Genomic DNA, 20773 nt, shown 5'->3' on the forward strand with positions numbered 1-20773 from the left:
GACAGGAATGGACATAAAATCTTACTGCTGGGAGCAGAGAGGGTTTGTCAGCTGGGGCCAAGAAGTCTCTTCACCAGCTTCTCTATTCTATTTGGACTTTCATTCCATCCTTTTCCGCAGGAAAATAAGTATGCCAGAGATGGCAGTACATGGCAAAAACAAGGGTGTACTGGCAGTGCACAGGCACATCTCCCATCAAGACACATCCCCAGGTATTGCACAAGGAAGAGCATGAGCAAAAGGTATCTCGGAATTTACTCCAAAAAAATAAAAAAAACCAACCAACAAACAACAACAAAAAAACAGAAACAAAACCAAAAATGCTCTTGCAGCTCTGCTCAAAATGGACCTTGGAGAAGACTCTGCCTGGGTCTCACCAGCACTGAGCCAGGTCCTCTTCACATCAATCTGCCCCTCTGCACATGATCTGAATCTTTCAGAGGAGGTCTGGAATGTCTGCAGCAGCCAGCAGGGGAAAAAACAAAATCTCCCAAAATAAGCTTAGAGGGGAGAGGGCAATCTCTGGAGGCAGATTCATCGAACAGGAGGTTTAGTGGGGAAAGTCTCCTGACAACGCTGCTGGCTGTCTCTCCTCGCATCTTCAGAGCTGGGAATAAAGAGTTGCAGGAGCAGAAAGAACACAGGAATGGGGATATCCAAGACATCCATTTCTAAAGGCCACAGGAAGGTAACGGGCTGGGAGAGGTGGGTAGGCACTAGGCACTGCAGCAGAGCAGTAACACCCACGGGTGTGTCTGAGTGCCCATGAAGTGATCCTCACAGTGTGCCATATCTCAGCACTTGGAGACCAAAAATTCCAGCAGCCAGGAAAGTTAGGTTTCGTTCTTGCCTCTGTGTGACTGTTCCTGCACGGGTCAAAAGCCTGTATCCCATTCACCAGTACACCAACAGTCCCAGCATTGGTCTTTAGGGAGTTCATGTCCTCAGCTATGCAAAACAATCAAGGTCTAACTTAAAATCAGCAATAATAATTCCAGTGATAATAGCAATGGAACCGTAAGGCCTTGGACTGTGCTGCAGCTGCCAGGTACTCTTTTAAATGGACTTCAGTGATCCTTGTGGGGGCACCTTAGACCTCAGGATATTCCGTAAATCAAGTACTACCATTGCCACCATCTGTGCCACTAACCTCATGGGCTGAGAGAGGATTGGGACACATTGACTCCACATTTCTGTGACTTATGTCTAAGTCTTCAGAACCTGAAGACCCTGACCCACAGTTTGTGAAGCCATTCGTTTAAGAGATTCTGAGCAAGAAAAAAAAACCAAAAAAACAACTAATGGAAAGGCTTTAAATACATCACCGTGGAATGATGATGGAAACATACCATTGTGGAAATATGTCATAAGAATGACTAAACCTGCAGCATGAGGCCAACAGCAACATTAAGGTGGTGGAAAGCATTTCCCTTATTCCCATGCTTCCAGGAGCAGTTGGCATCTTTGAGCTGCACGGATGGATTATGAAGGCAGCACAGTCGTTTCTCCACACTGGGCTCGCCATGAAGGAGCACCAGCTGTCTTTGAACGAGCTGCTGCTGGTGGTGTCCATTAGCAGGGATGCCCATTAGTGCGTTCCTCACCACGGGGCATGATGGACAGAAGGCTGGAGCTGAGCACGGGCTAAGGAGAGAAAGGCACGTTCTCATCTGAGAGGTGAAGTGAGAGAGGAAACCAGCGAGATGTGCAAATGCTCTGTTTGAAATGGCAAGATCCCTAGTCCGCTGCTACACCAACAGGCTTGTTTAGAAAGAGAGAGGTTGCTACAGCAAATTGAAGAGGAGGAGGAAAAAATGAAAAAAGAAAGGATTCCAGAAATAAACTAGAGCAGGGCGGCATGTGGAACAGAGCTGGGTAAACCCAAGGGCTATTTCCCTGGACCTAGAATAGCAGAGGCTTTTGAAAGCCACTGCTGACTTGGGAGGTGTCAGATAATCAGGATCTTCAGACTGCCTCTACCAGTCAGCCCCAAAAGACCATCCCAGGCTGGAGGCATCTCACCCACCTTCCCAGGAGCTCTGAAGAATCAGTTACTTCAAAAAAATCTTGGCTGGGCTATGTGGCGAGATGAGATGACCAGCTTGTCTTCACCAGGCCCTGAGATCTCCCACCACAAAGCAGCATTCCCAGAACACTTTCCCCAGCCACATCAGCTTGTGGAGAGAAAACTCTCCCCACCGGAAAGGACAAATTAGGAGAACTCGATCCCTTCTCTGTGATGTCTCGCCTGAGCATCCCAGACACGCGCCACGCTGACGCCATCCCTTCAACCCAACCAAGACGGGAGCAGGCCGGGAGGAATAGATAGTGAGAAGAATAAACAAACCTGAAGGACATACTTGTGGCATGACTCGGAAGGGATAGAAGCAAAACTTTCATAGAAATAGAGCATAAGGAGGGTGAGGGGGGAGAGAAAGTCTCCTTCACTCATCAGAGCTGCTCGGGGGACACAGACTTAAAAATAACAGCAATTCCTGACCTATGATATCTCGGAAAAATAGCCCCAAAGCCTTCCAGGCTATCCAAATTCCAAGAGCCGACGTCAGCCCTATTCAGAGGGATATTCCTGCAGCCCCTCTTCTGGAGACATGATGTTTTTCTGGCTGTCGCCTGCCGTTCCCTTGACATTAGCAACATTTTTTGTCAAGGCTTGATTATAAATAACTGTAATTCCCTCCATTGAGAGATCCGGATGGTTCAGGGATGTGTAAGAGTTAGAGGGAGCAGTTCCAGCACCGAGTGCTGCTCGGATGGGTTGGATGGGCAAGGAGAAGAAAGGACCCTAATTTCACCCCCTGTGGCACGGAAAGCACAAATATCCCACTAATGTCCCCAAAGATGCAAGCAGAACAATTCTAGAATGGGCAACTCCAACTCCCCTTAATCTACATTTCCTGCTGGCATCCTTAGGTTAGACAAGGAGCATCCCACTGGCATCTGAGCCTTTTGCTTCCTGCCAAGGTTATGCTCTCCTTCTCCTTCAGTGCTTCTGGGATTTTCGCTGAGGAGAAGGCAGAGCAGCCTTTGGTCTCCACAAACAGCCTAAAGGACAGCACTCTCCTCTGCTTCCCAAACAGTTTTCCAAATGCCTGCAAGACTAGAGTATTCCAAATGAGACAGTATTTCCAGCAGGATGGGCACCGCAGCCCAGCATGGAAGCACAAAGGAAGGACAGAAGGATACACGAAGGTACAGCTATCAGCCAAGGAGCAAAACCCAAAGCGAGCCCAAAGAGTAGGGCAGAGGATGGAGGAGACAGAGGTGGGACATCAGGTTTGCCAGATTCCACGTGACTGTTTTTCCAAGGGCATCCAAAGCTCAGTGGCAAGCAGCCAGCTGTGTGGTGATAACGCCTGGACCTGGTGGGGAGCACTTGCAGCCCTGGAAGAGTAGAGCTTGCAAGAAGAAGAGTATGTGCAACAGTAGAGAGAGATTAGGGATGGGAGGGCTATGGAATGACATTATTAGACACGAGTATGGGAATGAACACTGTCCAAAATGACGGTGTTTGAAGGGATGAGTCCAGGAACAATGCACTCCCTCACAACAGGGGGTATTGGCTCAGAGTTCTGCTGAACGACACTGCTTGATGACCTGACTCTAGGGCACCACACTGCATCCTGTTTTACTTGAATGGGACATAACCAGGGGCTGTCATCCTGCGGTGCTTCTCGCTGTTGAAAAAAGGAAAAGAAGATGGAGCAGCCTCAGTGACTGTGACCACAGAACAGCAGAGTCAGAGACCCCGCTGCAGATGGAGGGGATCTCCACAGGCCATGCTGACCCCCTTGTTCAAAAACTGGCCTATTTAGATCACATTGCTCTAGGTCACACCCAGCTGGGGCCTGAACAGCCACAAGGACAGAGGTTTCCAAACCTTTCTGGGCAACCTATTCTAGTGTTAAAGCATCCTCAAGTTAAAAATAATTCCTCAAGTCTAATCCAAATTTCTCACATTCCCAGTTGTGTCCATGGCTTCCTGACAGTTGCCTTCTTGGAGTCCTGCTCCATCCTCCCTGTGTCACCTCATCATATCAAAGGGGAAAGTATTGAATGTCTGTAGATTTGCATGGTAAGCTCTTACTGCACTAGACCTTACCTTATTAAAGACCCAAAGCTTCCTTTCTGAGCAGCAGAAAAATCACACTCCACCCATGATCCCTGGAGAGCTCACATTCCTTTCTCATGCTTTTCCTTGGAAAGTTTTGTCCTGACCACAGGGGAGGCAGCACCTTCCTAAACCATGGTTGTTAAGTCAGCCTCTAGGCTGGCTTGGTCACAGGAGACAACTTGATGCACCCGGGAGAGACAGAGCTGTTGCAGCTTTTCCAGCACAAATTCCTGGGAGCAACAACAGGACCATGGCTGGTGGACAGGTGGGAGGGAGGAGAGGATCTGCTAATCCGTGGGGCAGCAGAAAGCACAGTGAAGCTGTAGAACAAGCCTGACGTGGGAGAAGGTGGGAGAAGAGGGGCAAGGGGGGCACATTTTACATCATAACAGGAAGCCTTGGGGCCACAAAGTGGCCCCGACCAGCAAGAGGCAAGAGGTGGCACCTCCAAATGAAAAGCAAGGCCAGCACATACCCCCTGCAGTACCATAAATCAAACTGAGTTCTCTGGGTACTGCAAAGGGTGCAGCGTGTAATGCCACAGGAATTCCACTGCAATTCAAAAATAGGAGTTTTTTCCCAGCAGAGCTTTCAGAGGGGATGTGGGAGTGGGGTTGGGTGGAAGCTGTCCAAGTGCCCTCCATGGACAACTGGAAAATACTTGAGACCCAGCCAGCTCCAGCTAACCATACAGCCTAAAGAAGTCACAGGGGATTCCTGGCTCTGCTTTCATGTCCTTCAACCACTGCAAGGAAATTCCTCTTCCTACTTCCTGCAAGCAGAGAGGCTCCCTTTTCCCCCAAACCTCTGCTTGACAAGTGAGGAAACCCTCAGACTTCCCAGAAATGAGCACGTCTGCCAATAACATTTTTAGTGTGTGGGTAACACGTTTCTCCAAGGCTGCAAAGGGTTAAGGACAAACACAGCCACCTTGTCACTGAGTCACAGCTCAAGCCACGAAGACAGGTGCTGATCCAAGAGGTGTGAACACTTTGGGAGAGCGGACTCTCTAAATGCTCCGTGTCATCTGCGCAGGGAGATGCTCACTTTGGCTCTCCATCTGGAGGAGTATTACCACAGGCCTGGGCCCTAGGGTGTATCACCGTGTCCCACAGCCATAGGGAGGAGGAGGAGAGAAGATCCAGCAGGCAGGAATTGTGCAGCAAGACTGATTTAATTAATTATTTTGCAAACTCTTTTATAGACTTTTTTCTTCATAGTCTAATTGGACAAAGGATCAGCCACCCCTTGGGAGTGATTGGCTAAAATCCTAAAACATCCATTGTCAAAATATTTTTCTACTATACCATAAACAAGACTTTTCAAGGTTGCAGGTGGCTTGGTTGTTTACATTCCCTGCTACCTCTTCTGTGAGAGAGAAAAGTCTCTCACAGACTTAGAAAATAGCAAGAAAATCCTTGCTAGCAGCATTTTTGTATCTACAGAGGAGCATCTTCCATTCTGGCCCACCAAAGGACTCCTCTGCATGATGACTCTCCATCAGGGGGTCTAAATAGGCAAGCATCCAGACCTGGGCTCTCTGCTTGCATAAATGAATGGTTCCTTGCTAGATTTTGGGAACCCTCATCCCTGTTCTCATCTCAGCCTTGCCTCCCTCCTTCCCTACCACAGGCAGAAAAAGGCCACCTCCACAGCATAAACACAGGGCCACAGATGGGCACCCAGATGGGTTACTTGGTCTGCTTCCTGATGGTCATTCTTGTAACTGCAGCTGCATCACACTCTGGGTTTACCTGCCCCAAAATTTCTGGCATAAATGCAGCTGGGGGGATGCTGTGTTTTTAAGTCCTTTTGTACTTACTAAGACTACTTGCATCCCCATGACCACGTCTGGGAGCTCTGACTCCAGTCCAGCACTCTGCTGGTATGCCACAAACATCTCTGCCAGCATCATGACAACTTGACAAGGCAGCAACATCCAAATGACTCTCATCTGGACAGGCTTTGGTAACACAGCCAGATACAAAACACATGCAAGATGGGAAGGGAAGGCTACGAAAGAGCCAGACATTCCCCTGGGATCACGGGAAGCACAACACTGCTGGAATAATACCCTCTGTAGTGCTCAGGAGTCTTTCATCAACTTCACTGGGGGCTGGACTCCTGCCAAAGAGCATTTGAGTCCACGAGGGATGAGGACATCACACAGTTCTTGGACATGCCTGGAAAAATCCACCTCTGAGGCACTGACAGCACGAGTAGAATAGCAGCCTAGGAAGCAGCCATCACTGGCAGCACAACTTAAGTCTTGCACGGGTGGCTGAGTATCAAGATGTCAAAGAGGGTGAGAGGGCAAAACAGGATCCTTCAGGATCAGGAGATTCCCTTAAGTGTGAGCAATTCCTGTTGGATTCAGAATTAACTCTCAACCTCCATGTGTGAGCACGGGACTGAAGCAGTAGCAGATGCTGAAGAGTCAGAGAGCGGCACTGGCAAAAGCTGCAGATGGGATCAAAAAGACACATTGTAGTTCAAGGCTGTGACCCTTCCCTATAGATTTACAGGGGAAAGGGAGCTGGAGGGCTGCAGATCCCTAGCACACAGCTCTGTTACGTCAGAGGGCAGTAGGCTGCTTCTTGAGGTCAGATTTGGGAAAGAAAGACAATAACATTAGTGTCAGACCAGAAAGCCTGCAGGGCATTTTGCCCTGAGGTAGGCTGAAGAATAAGTGCTGCTAACAATGGCATGGCCCAGATATTCCTGGAAGTGTTGGCTAAAAAGTTCTTCACTAAATCATCACTGAATCAGCAAAAGGCAATGCTATTTTAGACCTGGTTTTGGTAAGCTGTGTAGAAATTATGAAAGAGCAGATGAGAGAAAGAAAACTTGGCCTGAACTTATGATGAGTTGATTCAGATCAACTTAAATGGAGGGACAAATACAAGTCTTGAATGAAGAATTGAAAACCAGGACTGACCAGCAGACACCGCTCCACCAGAGCCGTCAGGGAGAATGGGGTGAAGTGGAATTCTCTGAAATCAAGGTGATTCCAGCAAAAACAAAGAGTAAAAGATCCTTTTAGAAATAAGGGCTAAAGAAGGAAGAAGCAGATCTGCTGAGCAGGGAAAGTGGAACTGAAGCTCAGTGTAACTGAGATGCATCCCTGGACAAAATTACAGTGTGGTCCCCACCTTTATCCAAGTTTAAACGTGGTAGTGGATCAGAGTTCAAGATAAAGACAAAAAAAAGGTGGCAGCAGTTGGATGGGGACTGAAGTCTCAGTTTGACTGCATGGAAGATGAACCACTGGGGAGGTGGCAGGTCCCAACTCTGGAAGTGTGGGATGTAGGAACACAGAGCAGGGGGGAAAAAGCAAAAGGAAGGAATGCAGAAATACAAACATTCATAGATAAACAATACTCGGTGGATGTAACACATTTGCAGGGGAAATGCCACCCTGGATGCAGAGGGGCTGACCACCCTGGATGCACAGGGCCCATGACTGGAGAACAGCTGACATGGTACATGCAGTGATGTCTGAGAGGGTGAACAAGGATCACAACAGGCTGATTGGGTTGTCCTCTCTCTAAAGACCTGTTCCCACCTGGTTATCTTACCTTTAAAGGTGATGAACTGTTTTTGTGGCTCTAGGAGAGTGTTTTTGAAAACTCCCAGCACTCACTCTTTTAGCCTCCATGGAAGCGAATCCCTTCCAGCTGAGCCTCGAGCAAGACACAATTTACTCTTCAAAAATCTAAAACCTCTGTTTTAGCACTAACCACCAGCAGCACAGCAGGATCCAAAATCCACAATATTGTCATCACTGCAGGCAAGAGTGCCACTAGCTGAGCTATTACAGGTCCTATTGGTTTGTGAACAGCAAGTCCAGCAGTGCCTCATTCCTGGCTGGCACATCCAACACTTGCATGAGGAGCAGTCCTCTACACATTCCAGGAACTTCACGGATGACCTGTGAGCTGCTGTATCATTCTTCCAACAAGCATCTGGGTAGCTGAAGTCGCCCATAAGGATGAGGTTCTGACAACTCAGAGCTTAAATGACTCAAACATTGCTTTGCTGGCCTTATCATCTTGGTTTGGAGGTCAGTAGCAGATCCCTACTGTAACATGCCCCTTGGAGACAACCCCTCTGATCTTGACTCAGAGGCATTTGACAGGACTTCCACAACCATCACAGTTGGCTTCTACACATTCAAGGTTCTCCCTAACATAGAGCAAAGCCACAGCCAGGCACCAAGGACTTGTCTTTGCCTCTGGAATCACAACAGGACACCTGACTTTAGGAAAACTACGTTAATGCCTCCCTATCAGCCTGCCCAGAGACTGTTTGCTTTTCTGCCACATGCTGCTTTCCTCTCTGGATCTTGTTACAGCTCTGCTGACAGCTTACGTGCGGGGCAAGAGGGCAGTGGCCAATTTCAAGGCTGCTTGCATGTGGTACTCGTGTTTCGGGGGTTGAACCAAAGATGGTCCCCCACTTGTGTTGAATACGTGAGAATAAGCCTCAGCAGAGGTTAACCCCCAGCTGTGCTCTCACAGCATGGTGAGCACCCTCAGGACACCAGTGCCAGCAGGGTGCACATGTGCATCAAATGCTTGGGTCACAGAAAAACACTGGGTTTGTGATGTTTGTACCCCGAGGGCAGGGCTGGCTCACTGCCTCGCTTGGCTGCTAGCTGCCATGCATGTGATGGGCACCACAGCCTGCCCAAGGCCCCTTGGGATGGCTGTGCTGGGAATCCCATGTGCCTGGGTAGGCTTCCTGGGTGTGACTGAAGTACTACCAGCTCTAGGATACCTTTGGAGGAAATAAGGTTTTTGAGAAATACTCATCAGGACTCAGACACCAGCATTTTGTTCAAGTTGCTTTTCAGCTTCCAAAAAAATGCAAGAACACTGATGGTTGTGGCTGTTTGATAGACCTGTAGTCATTCTCTCCTGAGCTCCTGGAGGAGCCAGTCCTGCCCTGCAAACAGCACCAAGGCCAACCACCAATAATCCCAAGTGGTCCTGCTGCCTGATACAGAACCCATTACATGACAAAGTCCCGCAAGTTCTAGGGTTAGTTGTCCACGCTTCACCCAGGAACAGGAACCCACATGCTCCTCACCACCTGCCTCAAATTAGACTCTCTTAAGGAGGAAAGGACCAATTCCCTCCATTGTCTCCTCCACTCCCATCACAAACACCACCCAACATCACCACATTGCTGGAGGGGAAGGGCTGTGTTCTCGCAGTGGCCTCATGGAAGCATCTAGACATGGCCCCATAGCACAGACATCATGGCCAGCAAGAGAGGTCTTGGGGAGACAACGGCAGCAGGAAGAGGGGTGCTGGATCAGGCACACACAGCAGAGAAACCCAGGGCTGTGGGAGGGAGCAGAGGGCTGCAGTGAAGCTGATTGAAGGAGGCATGAAGGGAGACAAACAAGGGAAGCATGGCCTCTGGCTCAGCAGGGACTACCTGACCTCTCCTGCAAGGGCCACGGCAGCTTTCAGCTGACGCCGGCAGCGAGCCTGCGTCCTGAGAGCTGCTGCTGTCTGGCAGAGATGGTAAGCAGCAAAGCCCTAATCTGGAAGGACAGCTGGATCACAAAGCTCCCCATGCTTCTCTGCCAAGCCAAGATGTGGGAGCCAGGGCTGGGACACCTTTCTTCTGCACTTGCGGCATGTCCTGAAAACCACTGCCCTTTCTCAGTGGGGGCAACAGGCACATCGATGGGTCCCAGGCCTTTGGGCCACCTCCCAGGATGGGCCTGCCAGAGCTGTAACCCTCCAGCCCCAGTGCTCAGCAGGGACACCCTGGCTTGCTCTGCTGCACTTTTAAGATTGGCACAGATCTTGCCTCCCATGCATGGAAAGAAGCATGTGGCCAGCAGGGCTAGGGAGGGGATTCTTCCCCTCTACTCTGCTCTTGTGAGACCCCCACCTGCAGAGTCCCAGAGCTGCAACATTTGGGGCTGCCAGCATAAGGAAAATGTGGACCTGTCAGAGAGAGCCCAGAGAGGCCACGGGGATGATCAGAGGGCTGGAGCACCTCTGCTGTGCAGACCTAGGCAACACAGGGAGTCCTGTGCCACCAAGAACTGATCCACAAACTTAGCATTTCTTACAGCACTTCAGCCCTAAAGTGTCATTTGTTTCTGCCAACCAACCAAAGTCTACACACACTTGAAATTTAATACAAAATAAGGTGAATGTTCCCAAAAAGCTCCTGCAGGGCTCCGGCTTGGAGCTTGTGTTAGCACTAGCGATTCAACCCATGAACCTTCCTTTTCACCCCCTCAGGGAGGACAAATCCATGCAAGTCCCATAAACTTCCTGACTTATATGACAATTCTCATGTTGCTTAAGCATAATGGGCCATCAACTTTCCCCTGGGATAAATTTGTCCTGGCAAACTGTCTTTTAGTGCTCTACATCTTGGGGGAGTTGATAGCATTTAGGGTTTATTTTAATGGGAGTCGGTAGCCATGATCAATTGTAAAAGCTCTATTTCTACGGAAATGGGGATTTAATAGATTTTTGAAAATGCTGGTTATTGACCCAATGGGCCTTAATGGCTTAAAAACCATCTGATTGTAGCCTGTATGAGTAAATGCATATGATTTTCAAATGAATACTGGAATAGGTAGTAAACACCCATTTAAATTGCAGGAACCTGGTCAATAGGGAGTTTCCATTTGCTTGTTTGGGCTTTCTATTTCTATCGGAGTGAATCATGGCCGTCTCTTCCTCAGAGAGGCTCACCATTTCCTCACGGCTGAGATCATCCTAAAGCACGCGGCCCATCTGAGCCCCACGAGGGGACAGGGATGTCTTTCATTAGACCAGGCAATGATGCAGAGCCGGGCTCTGCGCACAGCCGGGCTCCCAGATGCTCCCACGGTGGGAGCAGAGCACGCACGGACCATCACTCACGGATGATGCACCCATTGCTCACAGGAAAACTCCTTGGGAGATGAAGAGGGACGTGTGTGCCTCAGACTCTTGGGTCTAAACCCAACCTGCAGGCTGACAATCCTGCAGGGAAATTCCCAGGCAGAAATCTTGGTTTGTCTGAGGTTAACACACATCGAAAACATCAACAGGAGTGAACTCCAAAGGAATGCACTAAGTGCTCAGAAGTAATCTTGGAAGCAACGGACAGACTAAACTCTGATATTTATTCCACAGAGCACTGACTGAAGCCTCCCTGCCCCAACTAGGGCATGTATTTAGGGTTATCACCCCCAACAGCCCTCCAAGGACTACCAAGGCTGCAGTTTATTCCCCATATTTCCCATCACTGGAGCAGCTCCTTTCTGACTGCATTCATTGTGAGCCTACAGGAGCACAGAGGCCCAAGATTTTTATCTGTTTGAAACAAAACTGTGGGCTCAGCCACTACAAAGAGAAGATCCAAGGACATGTGTGCAGTACAGCAGGGCTGGGTGAGCATCATGGCAAGATCCCTTAGAACAAAGCAGAAAAAAAATCCCAAGGACCTGAAAATCCCCAGATTTCAAAGGGACGTCCGTTCTCCTGATCCCTCTAACCTTCCCCTTCAAAATCCCAGTGAAGCAGCAATTAGAGAGTTCAGAACCACAGACTGTTGCCTCTCCTCCTCATCAGTGGAATAAGCAAAGGAGACAAATGCTGCAGCTCCCCAGCTGCTTCCACCCCAGTAATGTGTCTCCCACTTCCATGCTCAAGTCTCATGGATTGGTTTAGGCTGGAAACGACCTGACAGACCATCTCATTCCATCCCGCTGCCATTGGCAGGGATGCTTCCCATTAGACCAGGTTGCTCCAAGCCCTGAGTAATCAGGCCTTAAACACTTCCAGGGATGGGGCAGCCACAGCTGCTCCGACACGTCATCCTTGAAAACGTGGAAAGAGCTGTAGTTGCACTTAGTTAGTAGAAAGAATTCAAAAGAAAGAGTTAAAGATCCAGTTTGGAACCACAAGGGAAAGAAAAGAGCCCTGTCTGGGAGAAAGGCAGAGAAGCAGCAGCTCAGGGAAGGAGGGGAGTCCAGCCTTGCCCTCCAAAGCCCAGCACAGGCAGCATCCCAGCTCCAGCACCCACCAACAACCTGGGAGAGACTTGCTATCCACGGCACAGGGTAAGCACTCACCTACCTTTGGCAATGCCAGTGCTGGCTGAAGTTACACAGAGTGTGGGAGAGAGGGCAAGCAAGAAGCAGCCGGGGAAATGGAGAAATATGTTTGCAGCCCTGTGCGGTTTTGGGAGGCCGAACTCAACGGTGGCAAGTTATTCTAGAGCCGGTTCCAAGCTAAACAAAGTCAGGGATGGTTCCCTTTCTGCCTGGATTGTTTGTTTCAAAGCAAAACTTAAAAAAAAAAAACATCCCAGGCCAGGACCAAGTTTTACAGGTCTTTTTTGCCTAAGGTTGCACAGATCAGCCCTGTCCCACCTAACCCACAAGAACAGACCTGTAAATCGGTTCTCTTCCTTTTTGCCTACAACAAAAAGATAAAGCAACATTCCAGGCTTAGGGGGGGACCTTACGGTTTTGAAACACAGCCCAGGGTTGCCAGGAACCCAAATTTCACTATCAATTTTTATAGTGCAATTCACAATCTGTCGAGGTCAGGGAGAGGGGGATAACACCAGCGGGTGCAGCTCTCCTGGGCTCCCCCAGCATGGCTGAGCAGTGTCCCAGTGCCAGGAGGCTCCTTAAAGCCCTCCAGACAGAGGGGAACTGTGCAGCTTTGGTGCTTGCACTTAGGCAGGACAGAGCAGCTTCTTCTCCTTTCATTAAAGGCCTCTCTTCACTGCCCAGGGACTAGGAGGCAGGAGGCCAGCATTAATGGCAGCACCTCATTGCTGCACACCTAGGGGGAAGATGTCCAAGACTTCTGTGCCTCAGTTTCCCTGGCTGATGATTACCTTTGCCCACAGCACAGGCAGGCATTTGCAAACATCCTGAAAGATGCGATCTCTGCTGTGCAGGGTTTTCACAGGAGCTCAGAGGAGTTAGGCACCCACATCTCACTGCTGCTCAAGGGAAAGCAAGTGTCCTGCTCTTCCCAAGTGTCTCCTCCTCTCCCACAGCACCCTGCTTTTCACAGAGCAGATCTCAGCTACTGGGAAAGAGGGAGAGCTGTGGACTGGGTGAGATGGTGAAGGTGACCCTACAGCACACGTGGCAGTGGGAAGGTGCCTAAAGCCCAAGAGCTGGGACTGGCGCACACCACCTTCAGCACCAGGCCTCAGAGAGGGAGGCTGGGGAGATCTCTGCTAGAATCAGTCCAGGCTGGAGAGAAACATGGGCTAATGTGTATCAGGAGGCAGCCTGGTCACCTCCTGCCAGGAGGCATGGCTGGCAAACGGGGACCAGACCACAAACTGGTTTCTGCATGGATGCAGAAGGCAGAACGCTGAGCTTGAGGCCATCTCCAAAAACAGCCGAGGTGACAAGAAAAAAAAAAAAAAAATCAGTCTCTCTCCTTCATCGAGCCTCCCTGACAAATAGGACAGCAGAAAAGGCACCACAGACACTGTGAGGCTGGGGAAGACGAGCCTGCAGCCAGCTGCAATGGGCATCCCATCCCTCAGCAGGGCAGCAGCAGAAGGCAATAAAAGGGTGGCAGAAGACCAGGGTGCCACCCTTCCAGTCCCTGGCCTGTCACTTCTGTTCCAATTCCTGGGCTCTGGCAGGATAAGGATGCTTTAACAGGCCTGACAGCAGTGGATCAATGTGCTGAGCAAGGATGATGCTCCCAGGGCATTGAGCTAACTGCTCAAGAGGAACCACACAGCCCTGTGGTCAATAAGCCCATCCTCGTGCACTCTTCACCACAATGGCAATGCCTAGTCTTCCCAAAAGATCCAAAACTTTGCTACATTCACCCTAAACTCCTCACTAAAGGACAAAACCTTGCAGCCATGATATTGGGCAGGAAAGGCATTGAGACAGAGGAAAAGAAAATAAATCTATTCAAGCCAAACGTCTCCAAGTTGCTTTTTTTGTGCATATATTTTTTTTTTAGGGTAAAACCAAGTCCCAAGCCTCCAACTTATTTTTAGATCCAGGCAACTGGGTGTCCCAGCCAGAGCACAAAGTGCACAAGCTAGTATTCTAAAAATGCCTTCCTCACAGATATAAAAAGGACACAAGATAATTTAGTGGGGAAATTCTGTAGTGTAACAATCATACATTAACAGAAGAAAAATAAAAATCCAAGGCTGCCTCTCATCCCTGGCACAGCCCTTGGGAGGCAGCAGTCACAAACATTCAGCATCCTCATCCTTCTTAAAGCCTCCAAAGTGAGTCCTCTGCTTCACACCATCGCAGTGGGTTTGGGTGATGCTGGACTCCTTCCCTCTCACCCCACTGCCCTCTGGAAAGGGGTGAGTTGATTTCCTAAATAACAGTGGTGGCTGGGCCAAGGAAAGCTAAAAGCAGTATGTTCACTTAAGGACTCCCGTGGCCATAGCTCGGGCTGCCAAACCAGCGCAGATTAAATCATCCCAGAGGCACCACCAGCGCCAGCCGCCGGGGTGTCCCCCCAGAAGGCTGCTGAGCCCCTGCCACCTCGGCTCTCGGGGTCTCACAGGCCAGGCCAGCACCTCTGCTGGTGTCCTCCACCCACAGGCGAGGCTACAGTAGGATGAGGAGGAGCCCTGGGGAGGCCTAACAAAGAGTGACCCCTCCCAGCCATCGGACACACGCTGTTCCTTCACAATTGCCATCCCAACACAATTGGCCCCCCTCAAGTGAGCCCCCGAGTCGGTGGTGTTTGCTAGAACAATAGCTCACATCTGGGACAGCTGTTTTCCCCGAAAGCACCCGGGCTGCCTACAGCCACTGGGCAGGGGTCCTGTGCCCTCGCTCACACGCGGATCATGTTCTCCCTCTCCCACAGAGATGTGGTCACCCCTGGGGGGACCTAGCAGGTTCCTCCAGGAGCACACAGCCCGGCAGCTCCACACTCACTGGAAGGCTTATGGGAGCGAGTGAGACTCATCCTCTCACAGAGGCTTGCTGGAAATTAACCCCCGAGCCTTCGACCTCGGCAAGAAGAGGAGCGCATCGCCGTGATGTTATTCCCTAAGTTAGCACCCAAAAAAAGCAGGGAAGATTTGTGCACATCACCAAGAGAGGAGTGGGAGCCACCCCTTGGAGCGGGACTCGGCTATGCTCCGGTGCTGCTCCTCCAGCCCCGTGGGGTAACACAACAGAGCTCTGACCCCACCAGAAGCGGGTATCACATGGAGCCCTCTGCCTTTGGAAAGGGCTCCCGAGAGCCTGCACGGGCCCTTGGCACCTTAGTGCTTGGTTATTTCCCTCTGGAAAGAGGTCACTCCCACAGTCCCACTGCCCTCCAGCTGCTGGATGGGCTGAGTCAGACCCTGCTCTGCCACATGTGCCTCGGAGGGAGTGTCCACCTCCTCTGCCACAGCAGTGCAGTCTCCCACCATCCCAAGTCTTCCCTCTCGGGAGCAAAATCCCACTGCTGGGCTCCTGGAACTAAGGGGTGGTAACATGCCAAACACCCTCCAGTGAGGGAATATCCATCTCCAGACTGTCCAACACTTTGAGAAGGTCAAAAGCAAATCTGGGGTCTTCACCCCCAAGGTAGGGCTCTAGGTGGGCTGAGGCACAGTCACATCGATGCAGCCTCCAAATCCCACCACAGGCAGGTGACTTGGGAGACATCCTGCCCACTTGATAACGTGGGCTCTACCAAAGACATCCCCTCCTATTTTTGCTAAGTTTAAAAACTGTTAATCCACAGGAAAGCTCAGAGAGAAGGGACTTTCCTACAAGGAAAGGAAAAGTTTTCCAATGAGCTCAAATCCAAGCACTCAGGAAACTTTAAAGCACCCACCAACAAACCATCAGGCTCCAGCAAAAAGTCCTGTTTACTCCTGCACCTCCACAGTCCCAGCAGGTATCCTAGAGAGTAGAAGCAGCAAGTGAACCTTCAGAAGCCAGTGAACCCATCACTGCCACTTTTGGGGTCTCCAAAGCACTCCCCTCCTCACCCCTTAAAAGCCCCAAGCCCAGCACTTGAGGCTTGGCTCTTTGGATACACCAGGACAATATTTGGCCATACGTGCCACTAGGACTCCAAGAGGTGCCAGAGGGAGCTCAAAAGCAGACAGAGCTCAGGTCCTGAGTAGAGAACCTCCTAACCATGCTTTCCTCATGGGACCAACGTAGTTTCTGCCACTCCACAGGCAGTGAAAATCACTGAAAACACCCTCTCCCATGCACCCTTCCAGTATCCAACCACCACAAGCAGCAGACACCTACCACCTCCAGTTGAGTCTGTTCTCTGCAACATCACCAGTGGCCTGAGGTTGTACCCAAGGCTTTTACTTTTGCAATAACTCTGCACATACCTGCCCTCTTTCACACTATGAAAGACCTACTAAGGCTTCCTCTAGCAAGGGAAGAAGAAGGGGAAGGCAGTAGCTAATTTGAATGCTGTTTTTGCTGTTTTACCATCTGGTTGGGATTAAGGTCTGCGCAGGTCAGCTCTGGCCCCTCATTGCCTCACCTGCTCTCAATTGGACACCCTCTATGCCCTCAGGTCCAACCTCATTCAGCTGAACATCTCCTGACACGGGGCTGCTCAGGTGCCCAGGGATAGCTCAGAGCAATTCCTTCTTTCTCAGGGGCTGTCCACCAGAGACTTTTAGTGAGGTTAATCTGGATCAGCTTTTGAAGACAAGGATTAAACTGCAGGAGGTTCCCAAGCAGCCTTAACCCAATTAAGCACCAGTCCCTTAGGAGGGAGGCCAGCTAAGCTTGCGTTAAAGCCCATCAAGTGTCCAGTTAATCAGGTACATTTTAACATCACAACCTTGGTCATGCCAGCGGAGGCCACCAAGCCTGGAGACACCTCGTCCTTTTTCACCTCCTTTTGTCACTTTGGTTATTTCTGCCATTACTTTGGGCAACAAGATGAAAGGCCCAGCAGCTCTGCCCTTACCCACTTTGCTCTCCAGACTCCCCTCCGGTTTTTCTTTCACATTAACTGTGTCACACACCAGCTTCTCATTGACTAAGTGCCCGAGGGGGAACCCTTGCTGAGTGTTAATTGCTGCTAATGAGCTGTCGCTGCTTTCCTTCCAAGAGCACCAATTACAGCAGCACTCAGGCTCTGTGAGAAGATGGGAGCCTGCAGAAAATCAAGGCAAATTTTACTCCAGACCCTGACATTGGACTGCTAGCAACTCCTGGAAAACACTTGAAGTCAGGATAAAACTGGGTAAAGGATGATAATCAGTAACTCTCCTGATGTTGCCTGTCCCCTGGTTCCTCATAAGGTGGCCCAGGGGTGAGTGGGAAGTCTGTGACTTGCTTCCCACGGCCCCTGCTGGGGTGCCTTGCAGGGATGTCTACACACAGCTCTTCACCCGAGGTCTTGCTCAAGTCTCCCTCTAGCCACAAACGCACAGTCCCGCTGGTGGGTGTCACCCGTGGGTGGTGGCCCAGCTGGCTCCCAGCTCAGCAGGACTTGTCTAGCTCCATGTGCTACCAGAGGAGGTGCAGGAGAGACTCAGCAATGTGATTCAGTGGCCGCTGACACCATTTCAGCATCAACCCTTATCCCAGCTCCTGCCTTGGCCACAGCTGCCTCCGTTCCCACCACAGTTTTCACAGAACCCTGGCATGGTTTGGTTCGGAAAGGACCTTAAAGATCAACTCATTCCAACCCCCTGCCATGGGCAGGGACACCTTCCACTATCCCAGGTTGCTCCCAGCCCCATCCAGCCCTGCCTTGGACACTTGCAGGGATCCAGGGGCAGCCACAGCTTCTCTGGGCACCCTGTGCCAGGGCCTGCCCACCCTCACAGGGAACAATTTCCCTCTAATATCTAATCTAAACCTGACCTCCTTCAGCTTAAACCCATCCCTCCTTGTCTGTCACTACACACCCTTGTAAAGAAAATAGTAATAATCCTTCTTTCCAAACCTCGTTTCCCTCCCCTGGGTGAGGGTATAAGCTGGCACCAGCTGTAGCCCTGGAAGTATAACGAGATGTTCACCAGCTAAGAAGCACTGAAGCCATCGCTGTTCCTCAGCCCTTCCCTCTAATTTGCCTCTCTCTAAGCTGCAGCCCAAGAGGGAATTTTAAATCAGGGATATGTTAAGATGGAAAAAGCTTTGCTTGAGTGCTCACAATTGTGAAGGACAAGACACGATATAGAGACCCTTCACCAAAATATATTGAATCTCTCTACAATGCTGGTAATAAGCTGCCCAGTGTCTCACTCTGACTTCTCAATTCAATTATTTTTGGCCATGCTAAGAAACGTTCACATCCAAACCACTCTTTGTGAGAGCCTTGAAATGAAATGGAGATTATTTAATCCATGAAAAAAGATCCCAAGATTTTTGGTCTTGCCATCTTGATCTGAAAGGAGATGCAGAGATCACCTGCAGTGGGGAGGCTTCCCTCTCCCCTGATTCTCCCAAAGCCACAGCTCCCTCCTGGACTCTGGCACAGGTGTGGGAAAGCAGAGATGTCTGGGTGAGCAGCAGCCAGCTTGCTCTCCTTCAGCTACAGAGCCAGAGCTGTTGTTCGCATCAAAGCACCTGGCTCCCATTGTGCCGCCTTTCCGCAGTTTGTTAAATTTTATTTCACATTATTTCTCCCGTTCTGGCTTCCACCCTAAAAATCCTTCTGTAAGTTCGCCAGCTGCCCTGCTCATTTAAGTATAATACCTTACAGCAAACACAGCAGCACTCACTCAGCGGGAGCTCTGCCTGAATAAACCCCTCGGGCTGAGGTCCCCTGCCTCTGTGTCTTGGGGTTCACCCACCAATTTTGGGGGACCAAACCTGACACCAACCTGGCCACGCTCTTTGGCAAGCACAAGTTCACCTCGGTTTTTCCCAAACACACACCCCCTAGTTTCCCAGTGGCTTCCCCACAAACATTCTTCCCCAGAAACCATCCTCAGCAGGGATGAGCACAGCGAGGGTGGATGTCCACCAGCATCGCCAGATTGCATGGGCCTTTGAGCAATGTGGTCAAGTGGAAGGTGTCCCTGCCCATGGAACTGGATGCACTTAAAGGTCCTTCCCACCCAAACCATTCAGTGACTCCTTTTTTCTGTGATCTCTGAAGAAGCCAGCCAAAAGCAGCTCAGAAGACCTCAGTGGCAGCAGGATTCAACTCATGCCCCCTCATTTCCCAAATGCCAGGAGCACTGGATTTCATGTTTCTGAGTTTGGCCTACAAACAATCATTCTTGTCCTCTGCGCAGACCAATGAGGTCTGCAGAAAGAAAACTGCAAAAGATTTATTCCCCTAGTGTTCCCATTTTCCCATTCCTTTCCCACAGAAGCAAGGGGTTTTTTTGTTTTGTTTTGGTTTTTTTTTTTTTTTTTTTTGTTTTTGTTTTGTTTTGTTTCCCAACTTTCAGGGGAAAATCCTGACAAATGGAAGCCCTGATTCATACCAGCAAAAATTTGGCCAATTTCAATTTAAGGTGGAGCCCTTCTTGCCTGAGGATGAAAACATTTCTCTAACCGCACACAGAGGCAAGGACAGAGCCTCTGCCCTGCCAAAGCCAAGGCCAAGTGGTGTTGGGTGCTGATGGCCACCACAAGTGGAGAGCTGTTGTGTAGCAGGCTTTTCATCTGCTCAAGTCTCCCTCGTCAGGGAGGACCTCCCCATGGTCAGGAAAGCACTGCCACGCTGGCTCACAGCATGGGAAACAAGGGGACAGGTGAGCACAGGGTGGCCATGGTGGCTGTCACCAAAGAGACTTCCAGAGGTGGGAGAACATCTGGGGAGGGTTGCTTGGGCAGGGACATGGTGTGATGGCTCTCTGTGTGGCTGGGATGCGTTGGAAGAAAGGTTCCCCATCTTTCTCCTACATTTTCTCAGGCAACTGAAGGATGGGTGAGAAAGGCTCAGGAAGGGAGGAGGGAAAGCACTGCTCCTCTCCCTCACCACTGACAGAGACACCTGTTTCCCTCCTCCCTCCGTGTCCTGCCTGGGAAGAAGCTGAGAGAAGAAGCAGACTTGGGAAGAAGGGATTTATGGCTACAGCCTCTCTGCTCCCACAGCCCAGGGAAAGAAAAGCAAAGGAGGAAGAAGATCAAAGGACAGATGTGTCCCTAAAATGCTCCCGTGCAGCTTTTCTCCACAGATGCTGCCACGTGTGCTGCACCGCTCCCGCTCCAGCAGGCACCTCTGCCTGCCACAGCACGGAATGAGTTTTCTCTGACACTGAGACAGAAATGGCTTTAAATGAAACATAAAAAATAAGGAAAAGCCACGGCTTTTTTCCCCCCTTCCCCATCTCCATCCAGAAAGTACATTTGGCAGAGCCCCGAGTGCTGGAAGCCATCAGCAGGGCTGTCGGCACTCCAGAGGCTCCAGCAAGGAGGGCAGGTGGGTGCAAGCCACCGACTGCACCGAGGATGCTGCTCCCAACAGCCCGGGGTCCCCCATCACGTGAGTGGCTCTTCCTCTCCATCCCACCCCCTGCTCTGACTCCAAAGACCCCTGGGGAGAGCAAGAGTCCCCTAACGCATCATGTTGATGCTCCGTGGGTTTTAGTCCATGTGGGTTTTAAAGTTGTTTTGCACCTGCAGCACACAGTGAAGGCACACAGCCTTCTCCAACCAAGGGAATCTCCTTGCAGACATCACTCCCCCAGGGCAAGGTTCAGGAAGGCTTAGGC

The 20773-nt window shown here is 50.4% G+C and overlaps 1 protein-coding gene across 2 annotated transcripts in view; it reads right to left on the reverse strand.

Moving 5' to 3' along the window:
* PAPPA2 (pappalysin 2) overlaps positions 1-20773 on the reverse strand; it is an 89388-nt gene that overhangs the window by 61307 nt on the left and 7308 nt on the right. The window lies entirely within an intron of this gene.

The sequence above is a fragment of the Aphelocoma coerulescens genome, chromosome 8, assembly GCF_041296385.1.
Source record: "Aphelocoma coerulescens isolate FSJ_1873_10779 chromosome 8, UR_Acoe_1.0, whole genome shotgun sequence".
In the NCBI taxonomy this organism is placed as follows: Eukaryota; Metazoa; Chordata; class Aves; order Passeriformes; family Corvidae; genus Aphelocoma; species Aphelocoma coerulescens.